The 27,535-nt window shown below is 41.5% G+C and overlaps 1 long non-coding RNA gene across 1 annotated transcript; it reads left to right on the top strand.

Annotated features, from left to right (window-relative positions):
* Nucleotides 1-12: 12 nt before the first annotated feature.
* On the top strand, nt 13-15,334 carry LOC140210910 (uncharacterized). The gene is made up of 3 exons (XR_011889340.1): nt 13-91; nt 11,525-11,619; nt 15,124-15,334. It is a non-coding gene; the product is annotated as an uncharacterized lncRNA (long non-coding RNA).
* The last annotated feature ends 12,201 nt before the right edge of the window (nt 15,335-27,535 follow it).

The following is a 27,535-nucleotide window of genomic DNA, read 5'->3' as shown; positions in this document are numbered from 1 at the left end:
TACTGCATGCCATACAGAGTGAATTCAGGGGTAAGAGGGGAGCCGGAATGGGAAATGGAAAAAGAAAGGAGTGGAGGGCAGAAATTACCAGGTTAGCGAAAGTTTGAGTCCTGACAAGGGGTTCTGGCCGGGAACGTCAACTGATCATTTCCACGGATGCTGCCCGACCTGCTGAGTTCCTCCAGCGTGTTGTGAGTGTTACTTAGAGAAAGTGATGTTCATACCATCAGGTTGGAGGCTTAGCCAATTGCTCTTACCCCTTCCCATTTACCCTTTCTCTTCACCTCACTTGCCTTTCACCTCCCTCTCTTGGCCCACTTCCTTCCCTTTCTCCCGTGGTCCACTCTTCTCTCCTATCAGAATCCTTCTTCAGCCCTTTACCCTTTCCACCTAACACCTCCCAGCTTCTCACTTCCTACCCCTTCCCTGAGCCACCTATCTTCCCCATCAGCTGGCTTCACCTATTACCTTTCTTGTTTGTACTCCTTCCCTTCCCCCACCTTCTTATTCTGGCTTGTTCCGGCTTCTTTTCCAGTCTTGATGAAGGGTCTCAGCCTGAAATGTTGACCCTTTATCCCTTTCCATAGATGTTGCCTGAACTGCTGAGCTTCTCCAGTATTTTGTGTATATGCGTTCAGTTATTTTTCTTTTTGATAATTTTAACTTGTATTGATGTAATGCTAAGTATTAACTGTTATTACAATTTTATGAGCATTCTGCATACTAGTCCTTAATTTTATCCCTTGCAGATATGACACAAAGAATTGGCTTTGTTTTGGTTTAATTTATTAGAAATTAACATTGGGAATAGTAATGGTGTGAACTGTTGAGTAAATCGTGGCACTATTTACTGGAATAGATAAATTGACGACACGTAAAAGTATTGTGTTTGATAAGTTAAGCATACCAATGATGCATTAATTGAGAAAAGCTTCACTTTACTCAAGCTGTCAGGGAGCTGTACTAATTTATTCAAACTGGGGAAAGCAACACTGACTAGAGAGAAAATAAATCAGTGAATGAATTGTTCTCACATATTTCCTAATGAAAGCCTGGAGTGTCATTAGTGAACTTTCGATAGGAAAACAATGTCTATTACATGGAAATCAAAGGAGAACATTTTGCAGTGATGTTTACTTACAATTATGATGGGTAATTGTTTAAAAAAACACATACAAAGCACATTTGAAGATGTAAGGTTACAGTGTTCCATGACATTGCAAAAGATAGCTATTGTAACAACTATCAACTTAAGAGTATTAAAAGTTACATCAGCTCTTAAGCAATTACCTGCTAGGGCTCATGATTAAGAGGAGCATTGCAATGACACTATGGAAAGAATGAGACAATCAGCCTTATAGACTAAATGATAAGGAGGGATGTAAATTTCTTACGAGGGAAAAAATAAATCCTACCTAATGTAATATTAAAGACTCTTAGGGACAACATATTAATTGAATAGCAGCTCTTAAGTCTCCCAGTTGTTGATTTACTCTTATCATTTTTGAATATCATGTTAATGATGTGTTTTAGTGGTTGTTGCTGATACAATGTATCGGCAGGGTGCTGAACCTGTTAAGCTTTAACTGGTAACAGATGTTTGTACATGCTACAGGAGAATAGAAAACAATTCAGCTCAGTGATCTCTGAGGAAGTGCCTGTGAAGAAGCAAAGGAAATGCGTTTTTCCTTTCTTTTTAAATTCTACCTGATTCAAAGCTTAACAAGGGAAGATTTGAAATATCAGGTCATCTTCATTCGAAAATGGTAGAGATTCAATAGAAATAGTTACTCTACTTAAGAATTCAGTGTTGAGAAGGTCATCACTCTGAAAATAAGACTATAAGACATAGGAGCAGAAGTAGGCCATTTGGCCCATTGAGTCTGCTCCACCATCCAATCATGGTTGATACTTTTCCCCCTCCTCAGCCCCATTCCCTAGCCTTCTGCCCGTAACCTTTGATGCCGTGGCCAATCAAGAACCTATCAATCTCTGCCTTAAATACACCCAACGACCTGACCTCCACAGCTGCCTGTGGTAACAAATTCCACAAATTCACCATCCATTGGCTAAAGAGATTTCTCCACATCTCTGTTTTAAATGGACACCCCTCTATCCTGAGGTTGTGCCCTCTTGTCCGGGACTCCCCCACCATGAGAAACATCCTTTCCACATCTACTCTGTGCAGGCCTTTCAAAATTCAAAAGGTTTCAATGAGATCCCCTTCTCATCCTTCTAAATTCCAGTGAGTACAGACCCAGCGCCATTAAACGTTCCTCAAATGATAAGCCTTTCATTCCCAGAATCATCTTTGTGAACCTCCTCTGAGCACTCTCCAGCATATCTTTTCTTAGATAAAGAACCCAAACTGTTCACAATACTCAAGGTGAGGCCTCACCAGTGCCTTATAAAGCCTCAGCATCACATCTCTGCTCTTAAGTTTTAGACCTCTTGAAATGAATGCTAACATTGCATTTGCTTTCCTCACCACTGACTCAACCTGCAAGTTAACCTTCAGGATGTTCTGCACAAGGACTCTCAAATCCCTTTGCACCTCAGATTTTTAGATTTTCTCCCCATTTAGAAAATAGTCTGCACATTTATTTCTTCTACCAAAGAGCATAGCATTGCATTTTCCAACATTGTATTTCATTTGCCACTTTCCTGCCCATTCTCCCAATCTGTCTAAGTCCTTCTGCAGCCTACCTGTTTCCTCAACTTTACCTGCCCCTCCACCAATCTTCGTATCATCTGCAAACTTGGCAACAAAGTCATCTATTTCATCATTGAAATCATTGATAGACAGCATAAACATAAGTGCTCCCAACATCAACCCCTGCGGAACATGAATAGTCACTGGCAGCTAACCAGAAAAGGATCTTTTTATTTCCGCACGCTGCCTCTTACCAATCAGCCAATGCTCTAACCATGCTATTAACTTTCCTGTAATACCATGAGCTCTTTACTTGGTAAGCAGCCTCATGTGTGGCACCTTATCAAAGGCCTTCCAAAAATACAAATATTCAACATGCACTGCATTCCCTTCATCTATCCTACTGTAATCTCCTCAAAGAATTCCGACAGGTTCATCAGACACGATTTTCCCTTAAGGAGACCAAGCTGACTTTGTCCTATCTCGTCCTGTGTCACCAAGTACTCCATAACCTCATCCTTAACAATTGACTCTAACATCTTCCCAACTACTGAGGTCAGGCTAAGTGATCTATAATTTCCTTTTTGCCACCTCCCTTCTTTCTTGAAGAGTGAAGTGACCTTTTCAATTTTCCATTACTCTGGAATCATTCCAGCCCAATGATCATTACTAATGAAAGATCATTACTAATGCCTCTACAACCTCTCCTGCTATCTCTTTCAGAGCTCTAGGGTGCAGATCATCTGATCCGAGTGACTTATGCACCTTTAGGTCTTTCATCTTTTTGAGCACTTCTCCCTTGCAATAGTAACTACACTCACTTTTCTTCTCTCACACCTTCCAATACCTGGCACACTGCTAGAGTCTTTCACAGAGAAGAATAATGCAAAAATACTCATTTAGTTCACTGGCCATCTCCTTGTCCCCCATTATTATTTCTCCTGCCTCATTTTCTAGCAGTCCTATATAGATTCTCATGTCACTCTTACTTTTTTATATACTTGGAAAAGCTTTTTCTATCCATCTTGATATTATTTGCTAGCTTGCTTTCATATTTCATCTTTTCCCTCCTAATGATTCTTTTAGTTGCTTTCTGTAGGATTTTAAAAGCTTCCCAGTCCTCTAACTTCCCACTATCTTTTGCTTTGTTGTATGCCCTCTTTTTCACTTTTACATTAGCTTTGACTTCCCTTGTCAGCCACCGTTGTACGATTTTGCCATTTGAGAATACATACTGAATTATTTAAATTACATCAAGTAAATAATTTTTGTTGTTGTTCCTGTCTGCAACTTGTGGTGCATCGGGCAGCAACCTTGATGTTTCTTCAGCATTTGTCTGTTTTTTATGAAACCGAGTTGCCAGCTCGATGCTCAACCCAGCACAGATGGGAGGAGCACAAGGAGCCAGCTGGATTTGAACCTGGGACCACCCGCCTCGAAGTCCGGTGCAGATGTCACTACATAACCTGCCGGCTGAGTAATAACTAATGTTGATAAAATACATTAAATGCAATGCACAATGTAATGTTGGATAGAGATGGAGTGCTGCAGCTGTAGGATATTGGAACAAGCTGATAGCTTTGTCATCCTGGTTGACCAGTTCCAGATTAAGCTGAATGAAGTTGAACTCAAGAGTTGTTTGGACAGAGCGTAACAGGATGTTGGACATCCTAATATTTCCAGAGTACTTTGAATCAAAGACATTATACAAGTTGGGTAATATCAGATCTATATAGATACCCAATGTATCTATTTTCTGTCTGTTGGAGCCATGTATCTATTTTCTGTCTGTGTTGTATTTTGTAGCACGTTTATTATGGTAATTTGTCACATGGGTTGGGGTGCAGTAGAAGCAAATGATTATAGTTACGTATTCACACTTAGTTGTCTAGTTGAGAGTTAGAGGCAGGCAGGAATGATATTTGTTTTGTAGACCACTAATTGAGACATTATTGTAATGCTAACTAGATCGTTAACTTTACTTAGTTATGCTAATACTGTATAACTATTAGATTGTTATATTACTAATTTAGTTTCATTAGTTTTTTTTAAATCGCTATAAGAATATTCGTCTTTGCTGGTTTTGTAATGAAAGATGAAGTGTACTTTTATTGATTTGGAAATTCATTATTTGGAAGTATGTCATACTGTGTTGAATATCCTGGCTTAGTCTCTGCAGTTTTGGTTTGTTTTCAAGTAAACACTACAATGAGAAAAGAGTCTGTAAAGAAATAAATGTGTTGTACAAATACAAGAGGCCAATTAAGCAGGGGGAGTAAAAATGAAAGTGGCACTGAAAAGGAACATTTAGTCAATGGGTAGAAACTTTTCTCTGCAGTCCCTCCCAAGAGTTCTGTCAGCTCTGCTTCATCTCAATGCAGGAATTAAATGATTTCTTTACAAATGGGAGGAAACTTGGAGAGGAAGGGGCTGATTCAGTTTTGATCTGTTTAGGAATCAGTGATAAAGGCAGAATTAGGAATAAGAGACTGGTGAGAACGTTTGTGGAGCTAAGGCTGAAATCAGATTGTTCCCTGAGATACATACATTTTCGAAAAGGTATGGATTAGAACTTCAAATATGTCAATGAAAGAATAGAGGTTTTAATTCAAGGGCCCCTGGCGATAGAGAAGCTATTCTATTGGGACAGGACTCATTTAAACTAAATTTCCCAGAGAAGAGTATAACTAGGACAGCAGAAGAGGCTTTATTAAAGCTGACCAGGAGGATTCAGGGAAGATATTTTCAAAACAATAAAGGAAAGGTCAAGGACTAAGAATAAAGTAATGACTTGTGTAAAGGTAAATACTATTGATTACTTAAAGAAGCAAACACCATTTCAGGACAGCATGCAATAGCAGATGCAAACCTATAGATCTTACAGGGAAGATTCTCTGTATATGCAACTGAAAAGGAAGTCATTTTGCACGTGATACAATATGGGCAAAGTGTTGCACAGGAGTCTTTAGTGGATGGGGTGGAGATGATGGCCTTGAGAGATTTTCAGGGTGGGATAGATTGGCTAGTGATTGGTGAGTGGCAAATGGCCTTATACTCAGTGTCAGCAAAACCAAGGAAATGATTGTGAACCTCAGAGAATGGAGGTCAGAAAACATACAATAGTCTTCATTGTGAAGTCAGTGTTGGGAAGGATGACCAGCTTAAAGTTCCTGTGCATCAAGGTCTCAGAGGATCTATCCTGGGACTAACACATTGTTACAATCACAAAGGTGGCACATCAGTGCCTCTTATTTATTTGGAGCTTAAGGAGATTAGGTATTCTCCAAAGATTCTTACAAATTTCTGTAAATGTACAGTGGAGTGCAGTCTCACTGGATACACCACAGCCTAATATGGAGCATCCAGTGCACAGGAACACAAGAAGCTGCAGAGGGTTATAGACTCAGCGAGCTCCATCACAGGCACAACCCTCTTTACTATTGAGGGCATCTTAAGGAGACAGTGCTTCTAGAAGGCAGCATCCAACAATATAGGGAGAAGACCGAGTCAGGATCCACAGCAAATAGCACATGTGACTTGTGGCGAGGGCTGCATACCATATCAGACTTCAAAGCCAAACGTTGTGGTGCTGCCAACATCGCAGCCTCTCTCCCAGATGAGCTCAATCGCTTTTATGTTCAGTTCGATGTTGCTAACTCTGAACCTCCGAGGAAAGCCACTGCTACAACCTGCAACCTGGTCATCTCTGAGGCTGGGGTACGCATATGTTTCCAGCGAGTGGACAGTTGCAAGGCTGCGGGACTGGATGGCATCCCAGGGTGAGTGCTTAGGATGTGCGCAGCACAATTTGCAGGTGTGTTTACTGACATTTTTAATCTCTTCCCCTCCCAGTGTAGAGTGCCCTACTGGTTCAAATTATCCACCATTGTCCCTGTACCTAAAAAGACCAAGGTAACATGCATGAATGACTGGCGTCCTGTCGCACTCACCTCAATAATAAGCAAATGCTTTGAGAGGCGGGTCAAGGATTACATCTGCAGCATGCTACCACCCAAACTGGACCCCTTACAATTCACCTACTGACACAACCGATTGACAGGTGACGCAATAGCCACTGCTCTACATACTGTCCTTACATATTTGGAAAAGAAAGATGCTTATGTGAGAATGCTGTTCTTGGACTACAGTTCAGCATTCAACACCATAGTTCCATTCAAGCCCAACAAGAAGCTCAGAGACCTCAGCCTTGACCCTGCCTTGTGCAGCTGGATCCTGGACTCCCTGTCAGATTGCCAGCAGGTTGTAAGAGTGGGCTCCCTCACCTCCAACCCTCTGACTCTCAATACAGGAGCCCCTCAGGGCTGCGTACTGAGTCCCCTCCTTTACTCCCTGTATACCCACAATTGTATCGCTACCCACAGCTCCAATCTGCTAATTAAATTTGCCAACGACACTACATTGATTGGTCTAATCTCAAACAATAACGAAGTGGCCTGAAGGGAAGAAGTCATCTCTCTGACACAGTGGTGTCAAGAAAACAACCTCTCCCTCAATGTTGCAAAACCAAAGCAGCTGGTTGTGGATTACAGGAGGAATGGAGATGGGCTAACCCCTATTGATATCAATGGATCTGGGGTTGAGAGGGTAAACAGCTTCAAGTTCCTCGGCATCCACATCACTGAGGACCTCGTGGTAGGTACATACCAACTGTGTGGTGAACAAGGCAGAACAGTGCCTCTTTCAGCTCAGATGGTTGAGGAAGTTTGGTATGGGCCCCCAAATCCTAAGAACTTTTTACAGGGGCACAGATGAGAGCATCCTGACTGGCTGCATCACTGCCTAGTATGGGACCTGTACCTCCCTTCATCGCAGGACTCTGCAGAGAGTGGTGCCGACAGCCCAGCGCATCTGTAGTTGTGAACTTCCCATGATTCCAGACATTTACAAGGACAGGTGTGTAAAAAGGGCCCGAAGGATCACTGGGGACCCCAAGCCATCCCAACCACAACCTATTCCAGCTGTTACCATCCTGGAAGCGGTACCACAGCATAAAAGCCAGGACCAACAGGTTCCGGGACAGCTTCTTCCACCAGGCCATCAGACTGATGAACTCACGCTGACTTGAGTGTGCTCTATATTACATTGACTGTTCTATTTATTATAAATTACTATGATTGCACATTTAGACGGAGACGTAATGTAAAGATTTTTACACCTCATGTATGTGAAAGATGCAAGAAATAAAGTCAATTCAATAAAGACCATACCATTTAGGACATGCCATCTTCTTGGTACTATCATCAGGGAGCCTGAGGACCCACACTCAACAGTTCAGAACAGCTTCTTCCTCTCCATCTTCAGATTTCTGAATGGTCCATGAACCCATGAACACTACTTTCTCATTCCTTTTCTCTTGCACAATTTATTTATTTTTGTAATTTATTGATTTTTATGTATTGCACTGTACTGCTGCCTCAAAACAACAAATTTCATGTACTATGTCAGTGATAATAAATCTGATTCTGATACTAACTCTATAGGTGAGAGATGTTCCTTTCCTGTTGTAAAGAAGTCTTAATGCTATAATGTTGTAACATCATTGTCTCACACCACAGCACCACCAATGAATCAGAACCAGATTCAGGTTTAATATCACTGGTATATTGTATGTCATTAAATTTATTGTTTTGCAGAGGCAGTACATTGCAATACAGGTTTCCCCCACCATCTGAAGGTAGAGCATTCCCATGAAATGGTTCATAAACTGGAATGTCGTAAAGTGAAGAATCAATTACCATTTATTTACATGGGAAAAATTTGTGAGCGTTCGCAGACCCAGAAAATAACCTGCCAAATAACACATAAAACCTAAAATAACAGTAACATATAGTAAAAGCGGGAATGGTATGATAAATACGCAGCCTATATAAAGTAGAAATACTTTCCTACAATCATTGCCGCACTGTTCTCTGTAGCAAAAATCTCACGCAAGCACTCTCAGCAGGAACACGGCGCAAGCCTCTCGACAAAAACACTCTCTTTAATAACCTTTAAGCTATGAAGCTGCCAAATCATACCAAGTAACACATAAAAATACACAGCCTATATAAAGTAGAAATAATGTATGTACAGTGTAGTATCACTTACCGGAATTGTGAAGACAGCGCCGTGCACACTGATGATGGTGTGTTAGGCTGAGTCGTCGGAGGTTGGGGTGGTGCAGCGGTCCCCAATCTCCGGGCAGAGAACCGATACCAATCCGCGAAGAATGCAGTAGTGCAGCAGTAGCCCGGACGCACCCAGCACATCTTTAAGAAAAAAGCCTAAATAAGCAAGCTAATTAATTAGCTTGTTTATTTCGGCTTTTTTCTTAAAGATGAGCTGGGTGCATCCCGGCTTCCTCTGCATTCTCCGCGGCCCGGAGGTTGGGGTGGTAGGACACTGGGGTGTAATCTCATCGTCGTCTGTTTCCATCAGGGCAGGCAGGTCATCTTCTTCTATGTCTGCCTGCCTGGATGTCGAAGGTCGAGGTTCCTCGTCTGCTGTGGCTGATGTGGAAGGCTTGAAAGATGACAGTATGCTTGACTGCTTAGCCTCGCGCATTTTTCTATCATACAGTTCTTTGTAAGCACTCAAACCATCCTGCAAATATGCCCTAAACCTATGTAACCTTTCAAAATTAAAGTCATACTTTTCTGCAATCATTGTTGTCAATTGCAGCGAAAATCTCATGCAGTTGCTTCACGTTCAGTTCCTGGACGACTTCACTTTCGGTCCGTTCGTTACTGCATTTGGTTTCGATTGTTATCCTTTCCTCTTCCAAATGCATCAGCTCTTCATCTGTCAGTTCTTGATCATGGGATGCCAAAACCTCTTCAACATCATCTTTGTCAACTTCCACAAGCCAAACTCACTTTGTCCTTACTTCGTTCACCACGATCGAAATGCTTAATTATGTCTAGTTCTACGTTATGTGTAACACCCTTACGAGCTCTTTCAGACTTTTCCGATACCTTTGAACTCATCTTGCTAATGGTTGCTCACAGGCACGTGTTTAAGCAATGCCGGCTAGAATGCAGTTCTGCATCTGGGGGAGGAGCTTGGCTGCTCGGGGCGTGTGCTGCCTTTTTTCATAACAGTGAAAATGCCTTCTGTTAGCGAAAACAGGTAACTAGTGTAGATCTTTCATAACAGCAAGGTTTCGTAAAGCGAACGTTCAAAAAACGGGGGACACCTGTACATAATTACAATAAGAAATATGTATTTAAAAAAATTAAGTTAAATAAGTATTGCAAAAAGGTAGTGTACATGGGTTCATGATCCATTCAGAAATCCAATGGTGGAGGGGAAAAAGCTGTTCCTAAAGCATTGAGTGTGTCTCTTCAGGCTCCTCTACCTTTTTCTTGATGGTAGGGCATGCCCTGGGTGATGGAGATCCTTAATGATGGATGCAACCTTTTTGAGGCAAAACCTTTTGAAGGTAACCACGACGCTGGGGAGGCTGGTTCCCATGATGGAGCTGGCTGAGTTTGCAACCTTCTACAGCTTTATCAGATCCTGTGCAGTGGCCCCTCCATACCAGATGGTGATGCAACTTGTCCATTTGCGAGAGTCTTTGGTTACATACCAAGTCTCCTCAAACTCCTGATGAAATATAAGCACTGTCTTGCTACTATTGTGCTATAGTATTGTGAGACAATTGTCAGCATGTGAAATGAGATTGTCTGTTGATGAATGGCTGGAGACAGAACTTAAAAATTAACCCATCCCACCAGCAACAGTAATGGAATCGGGTTAGTCAACATTGTTTAGTGTGTGGGAAATAATTTTCGTGACTGTGTGGCTAAGCACAGCTCCAATGCCATATATAAGTTTGCTGATGGCACTTCTGTCGTAGGCTGAATCAAAGGTGGTTATGAATCGGCTTATAGGAGGGAGATTGAAAATTTGGCCGAGTGGTGCCACAACAACTACCTCTTACTCAGTGTCACCAAGACCAAGGAGCTGATTATTTCCTTCAGCAGGAGGAAATCAGAAGCCCATCAGCCAGGTCTCATTGGGGGATCAGAGGTGGAGAGGGTCAGCAACTTCAAATTCATCAGTGTAATCATTTCAGAGGATGTGTCCTGGGCCCAGCACACAAGTGCAATTACATAGAAAGCACAGCAGCACCTCTACTTCCTGAGAAGTTTGCAAAGATTCAGCATGACATTTAAAACTTTGATAAACTTCTGTAGATGTAGAGTGGAGAGTATATTGACTGGCTGCATCACAGCCTGATGTGAAAATACCGAAACCCTTGAACGGAAAATCCTACAAAAATTAATGGATACGGACTGGTCCATACCAGGTAACACCCTCCCCTCCATCAAGCACATCTACATGGAGTGTTGTCACTGGAAAGCAGCATCCATAGTCAGGGACCCCCACCATCCAGATCATATTCACTTCTCTATGCTGCCATCAGGAAGGAAGTACAGGAGCCTCAGGACTCTCCCACCTAGTTCGGGAATAGTAAGGCTCTTCACTCAACTTCACTTGCCCCATCACTGAACTGTTCCCATAACCTGTGAACTCACTTTCAAGGATACATCATCTCATGTTCTCAATACTTATTGCTCATTTATTTTCTTCCCTCAGCTCAGGCTCATAAAACCTGAGGTACAGGCACAGCCACACAATGATTTCTCAATTGCTAGGACCAAAAGGAGTGGAAACATTTGCATAATTCACAACAACCGACATTAAGTTGGGGTTCACTTTAAGATGCTGGTTTGACGTGTTGATGTAATGATGTGAAGTTTTTTTTACTGCGCTTTATGTTCTGTGTTTGGTTAACAATAGAGTGAGTTGTTACTGTTTCCCTTAAACTTAAAATGCCTCTGCTGTTTTATTTACGAAAACCTACAGGTGCATCAGATAGATATCTGGATGGTGTGTTTCAGGAGGCAGCCACATCCGTTACTTCAAGTTCGATCCGTGGCCAGGAACAAGAAGTTGTGACTGTGAGTAACGCAGGTGGGGGGATCCAAAAGGTAAATGTCTGCTGTAAGGATTGAGAGTCTCAAAAGCTGTGTTGTCTGCCTGGTGCCTGAGTTCGGGACATTTGACCTGCAGAGGAATTTGGAGATTCAGTCATCATGGTCCAACAGCATTGGGAAAAGCAAGGAAAAAGGTTCTGCTGAGGGAATTTGTGCAGCTAGGGACTAAAATATGAATCTTGGGATTCATAATAATCTTGGGATTGTTACCCGAGCCACAAGCAAAATGGTACAGAGTTAAAAAGATCAGAGAGTTTAAAGCATAGTTCAAAGATTGGTGTGAGACAATTTGTGGGACATTAGCACCAGTACTGGGGAAAGGGGAAGCTGTTCCAGTGGAATGAGCTCCACTTGAATCATTCTGGAACCAACTTACTGGTGAATTGCAAAAAACTAGGGCTATGGATGAGGCTTTCAGCTAAGTTGTTAGGGGGAGTGGTGAGTGTGCATGGGTTCAACAGTTTGGAAAAGTATGAATAAATTTAAAAGGAAGAAGTGTGCAAGAGATGTTATTGAAGTCTCCAGAATAAAGAATAAGACAAATTGTCTAGAAAGGATTGAGAATTTATCTTTAGGAAATATGGAGACAAAATTGAAAAGTAGGGTAGTGAATGCAAGACTGGAGGTGTTATATTTGAATGCATGGAATATACTAAGTAAGCTACAGTGGTGCTAGAAAGTTTGTGAATCCCATAGAATTTCTCTATTTCTGCATAAATATGACCTAAAATGTGATCAGATCTTCACACGTCCTAAAACTAGATCAAGACAACCCAATTAAATAATAAGATAAAATACTATGTTGTTCATTTATTTATTGAGAAAAATGATCCAATATTACATGTATTTGTTGCAAAATGTATGTGAGCCTCTGGGGTAATGCCTTCCACGAAAGCTATTTGCAGTCAGACGTCCCAATCAATGAGATGAGATTGGAGGCGTGGGTTGCAGAGGTGCCCTGACCTATAAAAAAGTCACACAGTCAGCCTGCTGTTCTCAAGAAAGATCTCTTTATGTGCACCATGCCTCAACTAAAACAACTTTCAGAGCACCTTAGAAGAAGAATTGTAGAGATGCATGAAGCTGGAAAAGGCTACAAAAGCATTTCTAAAGACCCGAGTGTTCATCAGCCCACAGTAAGAGAAATTGTCTACAAATGGAGGAAATTTAGTACTGTTGCTACTTTTCCTAAGAGTGGGCATCCTGCAAAGATTACACCAAGAGTACAATGTGCAATGCCGAAGGAGGTGAAAGAGAACCCAAGGGTACCAGCAAAAGACTTGCAGAAATCTCTAGAACTTGAAATTTTGAGATTCTCTAGAAATCCCTGAAGTCTCTATTCATGTGTCCACTATCAGAAAAACACTGAACAAGAATGATAAGAATGATATTCATGGAAGGACACCACAGAGGAAACCACTGCCCTTCAAAAAAAAATGTTGCTGCAAGTTTGCAAAAGACCACCCGGATGTTCAACAATGCTCTGGGACAATATTCTGAGGAGACGTGAGACAAAAGTTGAACCTTTTGGCAGAAATTCACATCGTTATGTTTGGAGGAAAAAGGGCACTGCACACCAACACCAAAACTTCATCCCAACTGTGAAGCATGGAGGAAGTAGCATCATGGTTTGGGGCTACTTTGCCGCCTCGGGGCCTGGACAGCTTGCAATCATTAAGGGAGCTATGAATTCAAAATTGTATCAAGACATTTTATAGGAGAATATCAGGGTGGGGTGGCAGTTAGTCAGCTGAAGCTTAATAGAAGTTGGATAATGCAACAAGACAATGATCTGAAAGACAAGAGTAAATCAACAACAGAATGGTTTAAAAAGAAGAAAATTTGTGTTTTGGAATGGCAGAGTTAAAGAACTAACCTTAATCATAAAGAAATGTTATGGAAGGACCTGAAGCAAACAGTTCATGCAAGGAAGCCCACCAACATCCAAGAGTTGAAGCAGTTTTTTGAGGAAGAATGGCCTAAAATTCCTCTAAACTGATGTGCAGGTCTGATCAACAGTTACTGGAAATGTTTGGTTGAAGTTATTGCTCTTCAAGAGGGTCACACCAGTTACTGAAAGCAAAGGTTCTCAGCTTCTTCTAATAAATACATGTAATATTGGATCATTTTTCTCAATTAATAAATGAACAAGTATAATGTTTTGTGTTATTTATTTAATGGGGTTCTCTTTATCTAGTTTTAGGATGTGTGAAGATCTGATCACAGTTTAGAGCATATTTATGCGGAAATACAGAAAATACTACAGGTTTCACAAACCTTCTAGCACAACTGTAGATGACCTTGTAGTGCAGTTAGAAATTTGCAGGTATGACGTTAAGGGCATCACAGTGTCATTGTTGAAAGAAGATCACAGCTAAGAGCTTAACATCCAAGGATACACATCATATCAAAAGAACAGATAGGTGAACAGAGGAGGGTGGACTGGCTTTGTTACTTTTAAAAAAAAAATAAACCTTTAAAGGAGTGATAGATGATCAGAAGATTTGGAATCCTTGCAATAGAACTATGAAACTCCAAAATGTATCAAGACCCTGAGTTATACACAAACCTCTAAACAGTAGCCAGTATGTGGGCTACCATGGGAGATAGAAAATGCACGCAAAAAGGGAAATGTTACAATGGTCATGAGAGATTTCAATATGCAGATAAATTGGGAAAAATCATGCTGGATCCCAAGAGAAAAATGTTGTAGAATGCCTACAAGCTGGCTTTTTGAAGCAGCTTGTCAAAGCCCACTAGGGAAAACTCATTTCTGGATTGGGTGTTGTGCGCTGAACCAGATTTTATTAAGGAGCTTAAGGTAAATGAATCCTTATGAAGCAGTGATTATAATATGATAGAATTCACCATGCAGTTTGAGAGGGAGAGAAGCTAAAATCGAATGTATCGGCAATACAGTTGAGTAAAGGTAACTACAGAGGCATGAAAGAGGGGCAAACCAAAATTGTTTGGAATTGGACACTAGCAGGGTTGACAGTAGAACAGCAAAGGCCAGAATTTCTGGGAGTAACTTGGAAGATACAGGATTGGTTTGTTCCAAAAAAGAAGTATCTTATGGGGTGGATGAAGCAACCATGGCAAGGAAAGTTAAAGACAGCATAAAAGCAAACGAGAGGGCATTTAGTAGAGCAAAAATGAGTGGGAGTCTAGAGGATTGGGAAGCTTTTACAAACCAACAGAAGGAAACTGAAAAATCAATGTAGGGTTCTCAGTAATACTAGATGAACTGTTAACTGTTAATCGCTTATTACCAAAAAGGCTTCTCTGAAGTGTTATATTAAAATGGCTTCTCGTAATGTTAACTGCTGAGCAAGGGGTTCTCTGTAACAGCAATGTTTGGGTTATACTATGTGATATTGGAAATTGTATTCATTTTACTAGCCAATGGAAGTCATGTTATGTTATCTTGTATATGTGTGCTGAGTTGAGCAGCGCGGGCTTTTCCAGGAGGCGTGTGGAGAGGACAGACGTGTGGAGAACGGACAGCGGTTCCAGGGCGGCGGACACCGGACATCGGGGGTTCGGATGGTGGCCAGAGTCTCGGAAGGATGTTGTGGATGGAATCGGAGGCGTGAGCTCCAACGTATTAAAATATTATGTGCACAAGACTGATAAGTTACTTACGTGGCGCCTTTTCTTTTGGTTGTTGCTACTAATCCATCACCAAAATTTGCTATAAAGTATAACTCTTTACTCGCACTTGGTATATTGTTTGATATTTGTGTCGTGGCTCACACCGTATCTGCATTGGGCGCCTCACACCATATCTGCATCAAAGCAGTTGCACTGTTTGGCAGGGTCGACGGCTATTCACCCTAGGCGACAGGAGTCAGTTGGGGCAAAGGCCGTTACATCAGTAAGGATATAAATGATTAAATATGATGGTAAGCTAGCCAATAATATAAAAGAGGATACCAAAACTTTCTTTAGAACTGTATATAAAGAGTAAAATAAAGCAAGATTGTACATCAGACTGCTAGAAAATGATGCTGGAGAGGTAGAAATGGGAAACAAAGAAATAGCAGACAAACTGGATAAATATTTTGCATCAGTTTTCATTGTGGAGGATCCAACAGTATGCTAGAAATTTGAGAGAGTCAGGGGTAGAAGTGAATGAGTTCACTATTCCTAAGGAGAGGGTGCTTGGGAAACTGAAAGATCTGAAGTAGATGAGTCTCCTGTACAGTTGGGCTACAGCCCAAGGTTCTGAAAGAGGTAGCTGAAGAGATTGTTGGGGCAATAGTAATAATCTTTCAAGAATCAGTATATTCAGGAATAGTTCTGAAGGACTGGAAAATTGCAAATGTCACTCAAATTATAGGCCAGTTAGCCTGACTTCAGAGGTTGGTAGGATGTTAGTGTGTGTTAATAAGGGTGAGGTTTCAAGGTACTTTGAGGCACTTGTTAAAATAGGCCAAAGTCAATATGGTTTCCTGAGGGGAAGTCTGACAAATCTGTTGGAATTTTTTGAGGAAGTTACAGGCAGGATAGACAAAGGAGTGTCAGTGGATGCTGTTTACTTGGGATTTCAGAAGGCCTTTGAAAAAGTGCTTCACATGAGACTGCTAAACAAGAACTCGTGATATTGCAGGAAAAACACTAGCAGAGATGGAAGATTGTCTGGTTGCCAGAAGGCAAAGAGAGAAAATAAAAGAGGCCTTTTCTGGTAGACTGCTGGTGGCTAGTAGTGTTATGATGGGTCCACTACTTTTCACATTTTATATTAATGCTCTGAATGATAGAATTGCTGGCTTTGTTGTCAAGTGCAGAGTAATCAGAGCTGCAAAGGGACTTGGGAGATCCATGCAGGTTGAGTTGACAGTAAAGAAGGCCATTGCAATGTTAACATTCATTTCAAGAGGACTAGAATATAAAAGATAGGATGAAATGTTGAACTTTATAAGGCATTTGGAGTATTCTGAGCAGTTTGGACACTATACCTAAGAAAGGATGTGCTGGCATAGGAGACTCCAGATGAGATTTACTAGAATTATGCCAGGAATGAAAGTGTTAATCTATGAGGAGCATTTGTTTGCTTTGGGCCTGTACTCATCTGAGTTTAGAAGAATTATGGGGCATCTCATCGAAACCTACTGAATATTGTAAAACCTAGATAGAGTGGACGTAGAGAAGATGTCTGTTCTGCTTGTTATTTCCTCAAATCATTCCAGATCAAGACCCTGCGTCAGGACTGAGACTGTAAAGGTGAGATAGCCAGAATAAAAAGGATGGAGGGACAGGCTGACGGGCGACAGCTAGAACAAGGTGAGAAGGGAGAGAATGGGCAAATGGAACCTGTCAGGGGATAGTCAGAGCCAGATAAGGAAAGGTTCAAAGGAAGACCTACGAGGACAGGTGGGGGATTGGAGATGGAGGTTGAGACTCAAAGGTAATAAAGTGTGAAAAGGTTACAGAGTCTGGGATCTGATGAGCAAGTAAGCTGATAAGCAGGGCAAGACAAGGGTGGGATGGAGATGGAAAACATTGGGAAAGGATACAAATATCTCTGACCAACTACCACCAGCAGATCACCTGTGGAACCAGAGGAGCCAACATACTCAATCACTGTTACTCCACCATCAAGTACACTTACAATGCCATCCCATGCATGCACTTTCCAAATTTGATCACCTGGCTGTACTTCTACTCCCTCCATACAAACAGAGTCTGTGGACTGCAGCACTAGTGGTGAGGATGGCAAAGTAAATATGAAGAGCATTGACAGGACTGCTTTAAATCATTGGATTGGACCATATTCAGGGATTCATCTTTGAGTCTGAATGAAAGTTCCACAGCTGTCACTGACTTCTTCAAGACCAGCATGGATGAGTGTGTGCCTTCCCAAGCCAGAAGCCCTGGATGAACCAGGACAGTCTACTGAGGGTTATATTTGTGGCATTTGAAACCAATTATCCAAAACCCAACAAGAAGTCCAGGTATGACATACAGAAAACCATTGCAAAAGTAGAAAGAGAATTCCATATGAGATTAGAGACCCTATGACAGCTGTGGCTGGTTTCTTATCTGTGAAACCTAACAGCATAAATGGTAGTGATGCTTCACTCTCCAATGAGATCACCACGTTTTATGCATGCTTTGAAAGGGAGAATAACACTATGTCTGTGCAAATCCCAACAGTATTTGGCAACCCAGTATTCTCTGTCTCAGAAGCTGATGTCAGTACATTCTTCAAGAGGGTGACCCCTCGCAAAGCATTAGGCCCCAATAGTGTATCTGGCATAGTACTGAAAGTCTGTTTAAGCAGCCTGCAGAGATATTGAAGGATATCTGCAGTCTCTCTCTGCTGCACACTGAGAGTCAAAAGGGTATCAAGCATACCAATGCCCAAGAAGAGGAGGGTAAGCTGCCTTAACAACTATCACCCAGTAGCACTCACCTCTACCATGATAAAATGCTTTGAGAGGTTTGTCTTGGCTAGAATTAATTCCTGTCTGAGCAAGAAACTAGACCCAAGGCAATTTGCCTACCACTACAATAGGTCTACAGTGGACAGAATCTCACTGGCTCTCCACTTGGCTTTGTATACACCAAATTGCTGGTGGTCCAATACAGCTTAGTGTTCAACACCATCATCCCCGCAGTGCAAATCAATAAACTTCAAAACCTGGTCCTCAGTGTATCTCCTTCTGAAACTGGATCCTCAACTTCATTAGCAGGAGACCATGGTCAGTGTGGATCAGTAATAACATCTCCTCACGGCACCTCAGTGATATTGCTGAGCCCAATGCACTACTCTCTCTACACCCCTGAGAGCGTGGCTATGCACAGCTGAGATGCCATCCATAAATTGCCAATGATTCCACCGTTGGCAAAACTTCAGATGGTGACAGGGTGTACAGGAATGAGATAGTTCAGCTGGTTGAGTGGTGTTGCAAGAGCGGCCTCACACTCAACATCAGCATGTCAAAGGAATTGATTGTGGATTCACATCAGTCCTCATAAACCCAAGAGATTCCACAGATGCTGGAAATCCAGAGCAACACACTCAAATTGCAGAAGGAACTCGGCAAGTCAAGCAGCATCTATAGAGGGGAATAAGGAGTCGATGCTTCGGGCCAAGACTGTCTATCAGGACTCGCTTCATCAGGAATTGCCCCAAATCATTGAGTATTTATTCCCTGTCATAGATGCTGACTGACTTGCTGAATTCTTCCAATATTTTGTGTGTGTTGTTCAAGATTTCCATCATCTGCAGATTCTCTTGTGTTTAGAATGTTGCACCCGTTGCATTTAATTGCTCTATTTATTTTGATTAATATGCCCTTTAATAGTTCAAAATGTTATTGATGGTTGCTCCCTTTACTTAATTTTAATTAAATATTTGATTTATAACCATTTGTTAGCTGGCTGTAAGTTATCTTTTTTGGTACCTTCGTCTCTTCTTGATTTTGTCCATAAGTTTAGATTTCATCACAAGACTACTTATTTGCAATCAGTGCTGTAACCAGGGAAATGAAAAGGAACACTTTCTCGCAGTCCATCAAGCACGCATTATTCTTCCTGGTTATCCTACTTCATATTAACAAGAATATGGCTTGGTTAACATTGCCAAAAGCATCCCATGGAAAATTTTCCTTCTCTCTGTGACCTCTTCATAGAGCCACTTTTGCACTGACACGTCTGTCCTCAGCTACCTTAACCTTCAAGTCTCTCAACAACTTATCCTTGATTTTATGCTCCATCCTCTCAGCCTTATTGCTTATTGCTATTTATTTTTGAATTACCTTGTCCATCCTGCCTGGACCTGAATTTTTATCCCATAATATTTTTGTTAATATCTTAATGATACTAATACTTGTTTAAAGCTCGTCTTCTGGTGAAGTGTTAACTTTAATAAAAAGAAATACTAAGACAAGTAACAATCTTGATTGCATCTATGATTATTCTGCTCATCATTTGTTGGCCCTATTTTTCTTATTTATGTATATATCAAGCTCATAATTATTTTTGTATATCTTGGGATATGCTTCTGTTAGTTCTCTTAACCTATGGACCACTTTATTTTTAACTTACTTGTGCTCACTTTATTTCCATTAGTTTTATTACCTTCATTTGTGATTCACTTTGTTATCCATAGTGTAGTATAGTGAGCTTGTTTTCAACTTTTATTGAACTAACTTTCTCAGATTTTAATCAGTTAGTAAAATTTTCAGTTTCTCTGCCTTCACCTTTTGTTGAGTTTCCTTCTACCCTCGTTTCCCATCAATGTTCTTCTCATTTTAAAATGTTCTTTACCTCAATCTTTGCTCTATAAATGCCATTCTTGACTTTAATTTTGAATGTACTGAAGTACCATGTGACTTGTTTAAATGTACACCTCAGTTAAAATGTGCATCTGTAAGATGGCATATACAATAATGCAGTTTCAATATATGTTGTTCAAATAGACTTGGTCATATTTTACAACTTTTATCCAATTCTTATTGGATAGCCACAGAACCACAACAACATCGGCAGGAGCCAGAAATCATACAGCTTCCCTAATCTGCTTGGTATGGAGTAAGGAAAGGTAGGTCGGGAAGGCTAATATAGATTGTAGAGCCCATGATTTATCGTCATGAGTTTTAGTCACAAGGAAAGCATGGGTTCTCTATCTGTCCATGAGCTGCTCCTTGAGAATGCAGTTCCTGTTGGTATCACGGGAGCCTGGAATCAACCTTAGTAAGAAGCAAAGCAATAGAAAGACAGCAGTAATGTTCAATTCAAATAAATCGGATTTTATTCAATGCATAGCTAATTGCAATTATTGTAATCTTTTTGTCATCACAGGTACTGTTTTCTGCTGATCTTGGTAATGGTAACACTGCTTTAAATTGATTTTCTCAGATGAAGCGAAGGTCATCTGCTGCTATGAGAATCTGTTAATGGAACAGGCTGTGCACAGCAGGAAATCTTTGAAGGGCAGAAAGAGAATGTTTGCCCCACCATGTTAGCAGATTTAAGATCCAATTAGGGAGTCCATTGTGAATCCAAATGCTATTTTCATGCAATTATGTGATCAGAGAAGCATTAATTACTTTAGTAGGAAGAGTATATTGTGCTTTTGTTATATCGTCTTAACAAGCATATATTGATATAATTGAGTTCTCTGTGAAAACAAACATTAGAATAGTAATTAACAATGTGAGGAATTAATGAATTAAATAAAACTTAGTTTATTCATGCAAGAGATTTTCATAAACCTTGATTAGAAATAAATGCTTCAGTCAGATTATGTCCTGTTACACGTATACCATTAACAACAAATGCTTTCTAAAATAGATTAACATACACAGCCACAACATAAGAGTAGAAATAAAAACAGAGCTAAATATGATTATAGATATACTTAATATGAACCTTTAGGTGCAAATAGAGCCTTTAGATTATGAGTAGTTTATTTTTGGTGATTTATGCAGAGTCCACTAAACCTAAACTAATTCATTGTTAAAATACTTTGATAGTCGCATTCAAGAGGCTTTTAGACAGACACACGAATATACAGATAATAGAGGGATTTGGATCATATGCAGGCAGAGGAAATTTGTTTAATTTATCTTCTTGCTTAACACGGACATCATGGGCCAAAGGGCCTTTTCCTGTTCGGTACTGTGCTGTGTTCTATTATCATTTTTAGGTAGTTATTTATTAAACATCATATCTGTAGTTGTCTATCTGTAGTTACTGTCACAGTAGTTTAAATTCTTGCTTAAATTAATTATTTTTGTGAAATTTAATTACAATAACATTTGTATATTATTGTAGTTGTATATCTACAATTATATACAAAATATTATTGCAATCAAATTCCACAAGAACAACTAATTTAAAAGAAAACCTATACTAGTGTGATATTAAATTCATATTTAACACATCATAAATGAAATCTGAATTGGGCAGTAGAGTGAAATGAGTTATGTATCACCTGTCTGTTATGGATGAAATGCTGTGGTTGAAGTCATTGGTCAGACCATCCTTAGGAGTATTGAAGACAGTTTTGGGCCCCTTATCTGAGAAAGGATTGTGGGGGGGATGTTTCTTATAATGGTCTAGGACCAGAGGGCACAGCCTCAGAATACGAGAGTGTTCCTTTAGAACAGAGAGGAGGAGAAATTTCTTTACCCAGAGGGTGGTGAATCTGTGGAATTCATTGCAACGGACGGCTGTGGAGGCCAAGTCAGTGGGTATACTCAAGAAAAAGGTTGACAGGTTCTGGATTAGTAAGGGTGTCAAAGGTTACCGGGAGAAGCAGGAGAATGGGGTTTAGAGGGATGATAATTCAGACATGATGGAATGGTGGGGCAGACTCACTGGGCTGACTGGACTAACTCTACTCCTATATCTAATGATCTTATGGTTATACAGACTTCTATTCATGTCTCCAGTGACTTAAAACAGTGGTAAAACATCTGGGCATCTCTGTTTCACTTACAATTGTGTTTCTACTTTTGTTGCATCCTATACAATTTGTCTGAGAACTTCAGTTCAACAGCCAAGATAAGGGCCTTATCATACAAAGCAAACCTCATGATGTCAATAGACCACCAATGTCATTTTTATGTAGCAGTGCATGGAATGCAGGCAAAGTGTAAAATAGGTCAAGGTTATGTTTAATAGTTTTTGTGGAACCAAAATAAGCATTGCAATGCAAACAATGCTCAGACTTCTGTAGATTATCACTAACATGTACCCCTTAATTAAACCTGCTTAATTTTGTGAAGCAGTGAGGCGAGCAACCAGCATCCCAAAAATGAATGGTTAGGTATTTATTTTTTATGGTTTTATTTTGGTATTAAAACTATTAATCAAATCATAGAGTTAATTCTCAATTTACACAAGAGTTTCAATCCTAGAAAACATGTATTAATCCAGGTTTTGCAAATCAGAAAGGCTGAGTAAAATGTACAATGGGTATTTCAGTACAGTGCATTACTATGGGTAGAGAGTCATACATTTTTCATTATAACAGAAAAAAGAAATTTATAAATAGATGGTACATTCTATAATGAGTAATGTAGTCATAGAATATTCATAAAATGAGGAATATCTTTGCTTCTATTTTAGTGCCATTTTGCATTTTGCAGGTTTTCCCCATTATATCTGTTCAGGACTAACTGCAATAATTATTACACAATTATTTTGATCAGCACTGACACAGTGGGCTGAAAAACCTATTCCTCTACTGTACTGTTATACATTCTACATTCATTGCTAACTAATACTGAATTAGGTCTTATTTTGGTTTTTGATGTAAAGCTTTAGGAATGGGAATATAACTTCCCAAACTATCTTTATTTTTGATGTCTCTGGCTGTCAAAATCAAAAAATTGTTAGTGTGGTAAAATTAAGCAAGAGAATACAAAGGACCTGATGCCTGTTTTGATGCAGTCTATAAAGATATCCTTGAGAGCAAACTGTACAAAGCAGAAAGTTCCTTCAACTAAATATTGGAGTCTACCGAGTTCAACCTCAGGCTATTCCAAAGACTGCTTATTTCCACTGCCATAATATTGCCTGACCCTACCTCTGCTTCAGTTGTCTATTCTTGAACCATCTGAAAGGAGTTTTCCAATGCACTCATAACTGGCCTTCTGTCTTCTACCTTCCATAAACTTGAGATCCTAATGCAAACTGTTCCGGTCATCCATCACTCTCCTGGTTTTCATCCTAATTTTGTTAAATTTCCTCCATGTCCTTGATACCAGTGAATTCTGGTTTGTTGTACATCCCTAATTTTATAAGTTTTGCTATTAGTGATTATGCCTACCAAGGTTCTAAACTCAGTGTAATTTCCTCCTTAAATCCCCTTAGAGTCATAGAGTTCTAGAGCAGTACCGCACAGAAACAGGTTGAGCAGTCCACCTAGTCCATACCAAACTATTATTCTGCCTTGTACCATCAACCTACACCTGGACCAAAGCCCTCTATATCCCTCACATCCATGTACTTATCCAGATTTAGATGTTGAAATCAAACTCCCATCTCACCACTTCTGCTGACAGCTCGTTCTACACTCTCACCACTTCACCTTTCACCCTTAACCCATGACATCAAGTTTTAGTCTCACCCAACCTCAGTGGAAAAAGCCTGCTTGCAATTACCTTAACTCATAATTTTGTACCCCTCTAGAATTCTCCTATGCTCTAGGGATTTAAGTCCTAACCTACTCAACCTTCCCCTATAACTCAGGTCCTCAAGTTCTGGCAACATCCTTGTGAATTTTTTCTGCACTCTTTCAATCTTTTTGATTACTTTCCTGAAGGCAGGTGACCAGAACTGCACACAAAGCTCCAAATTGGGACTCTTGTACCGATGTCTTGTATAACTTCAACATAACATCCCAACTCCTGTACTCAGTATTTGGATCTATGAAAGCCAATGTGCCAAAAGCTTTCTTTATGACCCTATCTATCTGTAAGGCTACTTTTAAGAAATTATGGATCTGTATTCCCAGATCTATCTCTTCTACTGCACTCCTCAGTGCACTACCATTCACTGTGTAAGTCCTACTTTGGTTTTTCTGCCCAAAGTGCAACACCTCACCTCATAGTAAATTCCATCTGCTATTTTTCAGCATTTTTCCAGCTGATCCAGATTCCACTGCAAACTCTGGTAGCCTTCTTCACTGTCCACTACACCCAAATGTTAGGTCTGCACATGTAGACTCCTCAGAGATTCCACCTAACTAACCAGAATCAGCTACCACTTATTTCCAACTCATCACCTGCAGCCTATTTATGCCCAGTTCTCATCCAAAGTCCTTGATCACCCATTGAACTAGCCAGCCAGCAAGCCTCCTAGCCTTCGGTTATCTTGTTGCCTTGTTGTGTTAAATAGTCGATCTCTCTTATTTTGAGTCCCCTCGTAGCTTGTTATTTTGGAGTTTATTATTAAAGTGATTGGTCACTGCTCAATCATCTCCATTGCTCTGCATTTGGGTCAAGCCTCATCTACATTCCCTGGCAGGGTGGATAAACCAGCAGCTGACCCAGCAGTGGTTGCTCACATGAAGGATGTGGTCTGCCTTAACCAGTGCATGGTCCAGAAGCAGCAGGAAACCTTTGACCATCACTCACCACCCTCAACCAACTCCTCTTCTCATTGCTGCATACCAACGGCGGCCAACCTCCTCACTTGTAGCCTCGAGTTGACGGATCCCAACGCAATGCCACAACTTCCTGTTCTGATGTGTCCCTGCGTTTTGAGCTGAGCTATCTCTGTATTCTATGGACTGAAGCAAGATTGCCTTCAACATCTTCCTCTTGATTGGGCAAGTAATGAATTGGGCTGCCACTAACTGTTAGCCCATTACAATCACGGCCTCTCGGAGCATTTGAAAGATGAGCTCTCTACCCACAAGGTGCCCACCAGCCTTGAAAGCCTCCTCACCCTGGCCTTCCATGTTGATAAGCATCTTATGGAACGACCCTCCAGATCACCAACCAGAACCCCAGTTTCATTCCTGGAATCATTTCCGGCTGCAGTAACCTCATCAGCAATGCCTCCAGAACCCACGCAGTTAAGGAGAGCTCCATTAACTCACCCCCACCCCACCCAAAAGAGCATGAGAATTGGTGGAGAAACAATTTCTGCGCTTACTGTGGAGCAGTCAATCACCAATGCATCAAATGCCCACTGCATCCAGGAAGATGGCACCACCAGGTAGAGATGAGAAGCCTACTATCTAGTAAACTCTCCCCAGCCCCTCGTTTCAACACCATAACCCAACTTGCTCTTCCCCTCCTTCTCCACACCTTGAAGGTTCTGCACGCCCAGGAGGCTCTGGTGAAATCTGGCGCAGATCTGGCACCTTCCTGAACCAGATTCTGTGTGTGCAGCTTGGACTTCCTACCATCTCACACCTTCTGCATCACAGCCACTGACTGGTGTCCCTTGGGGTCTGGGATGGTCAGAGCATGCACATGGCCTGTGCACAAGAGCATCACAGAGCACTGTGAGTCCATCCCATTCTGCCTTATCGACTCACCCAACATTCCTCTCATCTTGGGTTACCCCAGGATCTCCACTCACAAACTTCACTTCACCTGATCATCCAGTTCACTACTGAGTTGGGGACCTACCTGCCTGTAACCTTAGGTGAATTCACCCCGTAAATCCGTGAGATGGAGGAAGCCCTTGACCTCACCAAACTCCAACAGGAACAACACATTTGCCCATCGCCTTCAGTAAAAGGGGAAGCCAGCACCCTGACACCTCACAGACCACATGACTGTGCGAATGACCTTCTCCCAAGGTTGTCTGTTCTCCCTCTCCCCTCCTGAGACCCAAGCCTTGGATGACTACATGCCAAAGCACTACAGAACGGCTTCATTCAACTATCCCATTCCCCAATCAGTGCAGGATTCTTCATTGTCAAAAAGAAATATGGGCTCTCCATTCCTGCATCGACTACTGTGGCCTCAACAATATCACCATTAAAGACCGCTACCTTCTCTCCTAGAAGGTTAGCACATTCATAACACTCCACGGGGCCCAGATCTTCACCAGACTGGATCTACGATGTGCATACAACCTGATCCGCATCCACCAGGGAATGAGTGAAAGATAACATTCGTAATACCCACTCCATTTCAGACTTTCCAGCAGCTTAGCCATTTTCCAAGCCTTTCTTCATGAGATCTTCCGAGGCATGCTACAGAGGTATGTGCTCATTTACGCAACAGCATCCTCAGTTTCTCCAAGAACTCCCAGGACCACATCTACCGTGTTCATTCAGTCCTTCAGTGTTTCCTCAAAACCAACTGTTCTGCAAGTTAGTAAAACACCAATTGCACATCCCAGTCATTTTCTTCCTGGGTTATGTCCATTACCATGGATTTAGAGAAAGTGCATGCCATTGTTGAATGACCCTGACTGCACTCCCTCAAACTGTTACAGTGCTTCCTCACCTTCTCCAACTTCTAAACTGCCTTTTCATCAGGAACTATAGCTAAATCACTGCTCCTCTCACCTCCCTCCACAAAATCCTTCCTCACAGATAAGCTGCTCTGCTGCTGCTGGCCACATTTAGGAGGAGATCCAGAGACGCTTCACCACCACTCCCATTCTCCACCATCTGAACCTCCTTGCACCTTTTGTGGTAGAGGTGGACACATTTGATGTAGACACCAGGGCCTTCCTCTCCCAGCGAGGACCAGACAGGAAGATACATCTTTGTGCCTTCTACTCGTGCAACCTCAGCTCTGCACATTGCCATGATGGAGTAGGAGACTGGGAGTTACTCGCCATTAAATGGGCCTTGGAGGAATGGAGATATTGTCTGATGGGGAACACTGAGCCCTTCCTGATCTGGACTGACCACCAGGGCCACCTATCCATTCAGCATTCCAGCCAATTCAACCCACATCAGGCTCGCTGAGCCCTCTTCATCAAGCAATTCAGCTGCACCATCTCTGCACAACCCAGCTCCAAGAACCCTAAGGTAGATGCCCTGTCACAACAGTTTGACCCGGTGGAAATAGAGATCAAATCTCAGCCATTCATTCCATCCTCCCGGATTCTCACCCTAATCGTCTGGGACCTTGGGAACCTGGCCGACCAGGCCCTATAGCACGAGTCTGCTTCAGCCGATGCAAATGGCAGTGACCACGTGTTCTGAGGCATTCCAGTAGGCCCACACCCCACCCTTCTCCAGCCATTCACGTGCATGATTGACTCGGGATTTTCAGCAGTGCCGGTTCTGGTGGCACACCACGATCACAGATGTACGTCAGTTTGTCACTGCCTGCCCTCAGTGTGCTCAGTTCCTTCAATCAATAGTTAATTCCTCCAACCAGTGGCCTTCTGCAGTCCCTGCCAAGCCCTCGACACCATTGGTCCCGCATCACCAAGAATTTCT

The sequence above is a fragment of the Mobula birostris genome, chromosome 1 (assembly GCF_030028105.1).
Source record: "Mobula birostris isolate sMobBir1 chromosome 1, sMobBir1.hap1, whole genome shotgun sequence".
Classification (NCBI taxonomy): domain Eukaryota; kingdom Metazoa; phylum Chordata; class Chondrichthyes; order Myliobatiformes; family Myliobatidae; genus Mobula; species Mobula birostris.
Note: the sequence above shows the minus strand (reverse complement) of the source record. Positions and strands in the feature narration are given on the sequence as shown.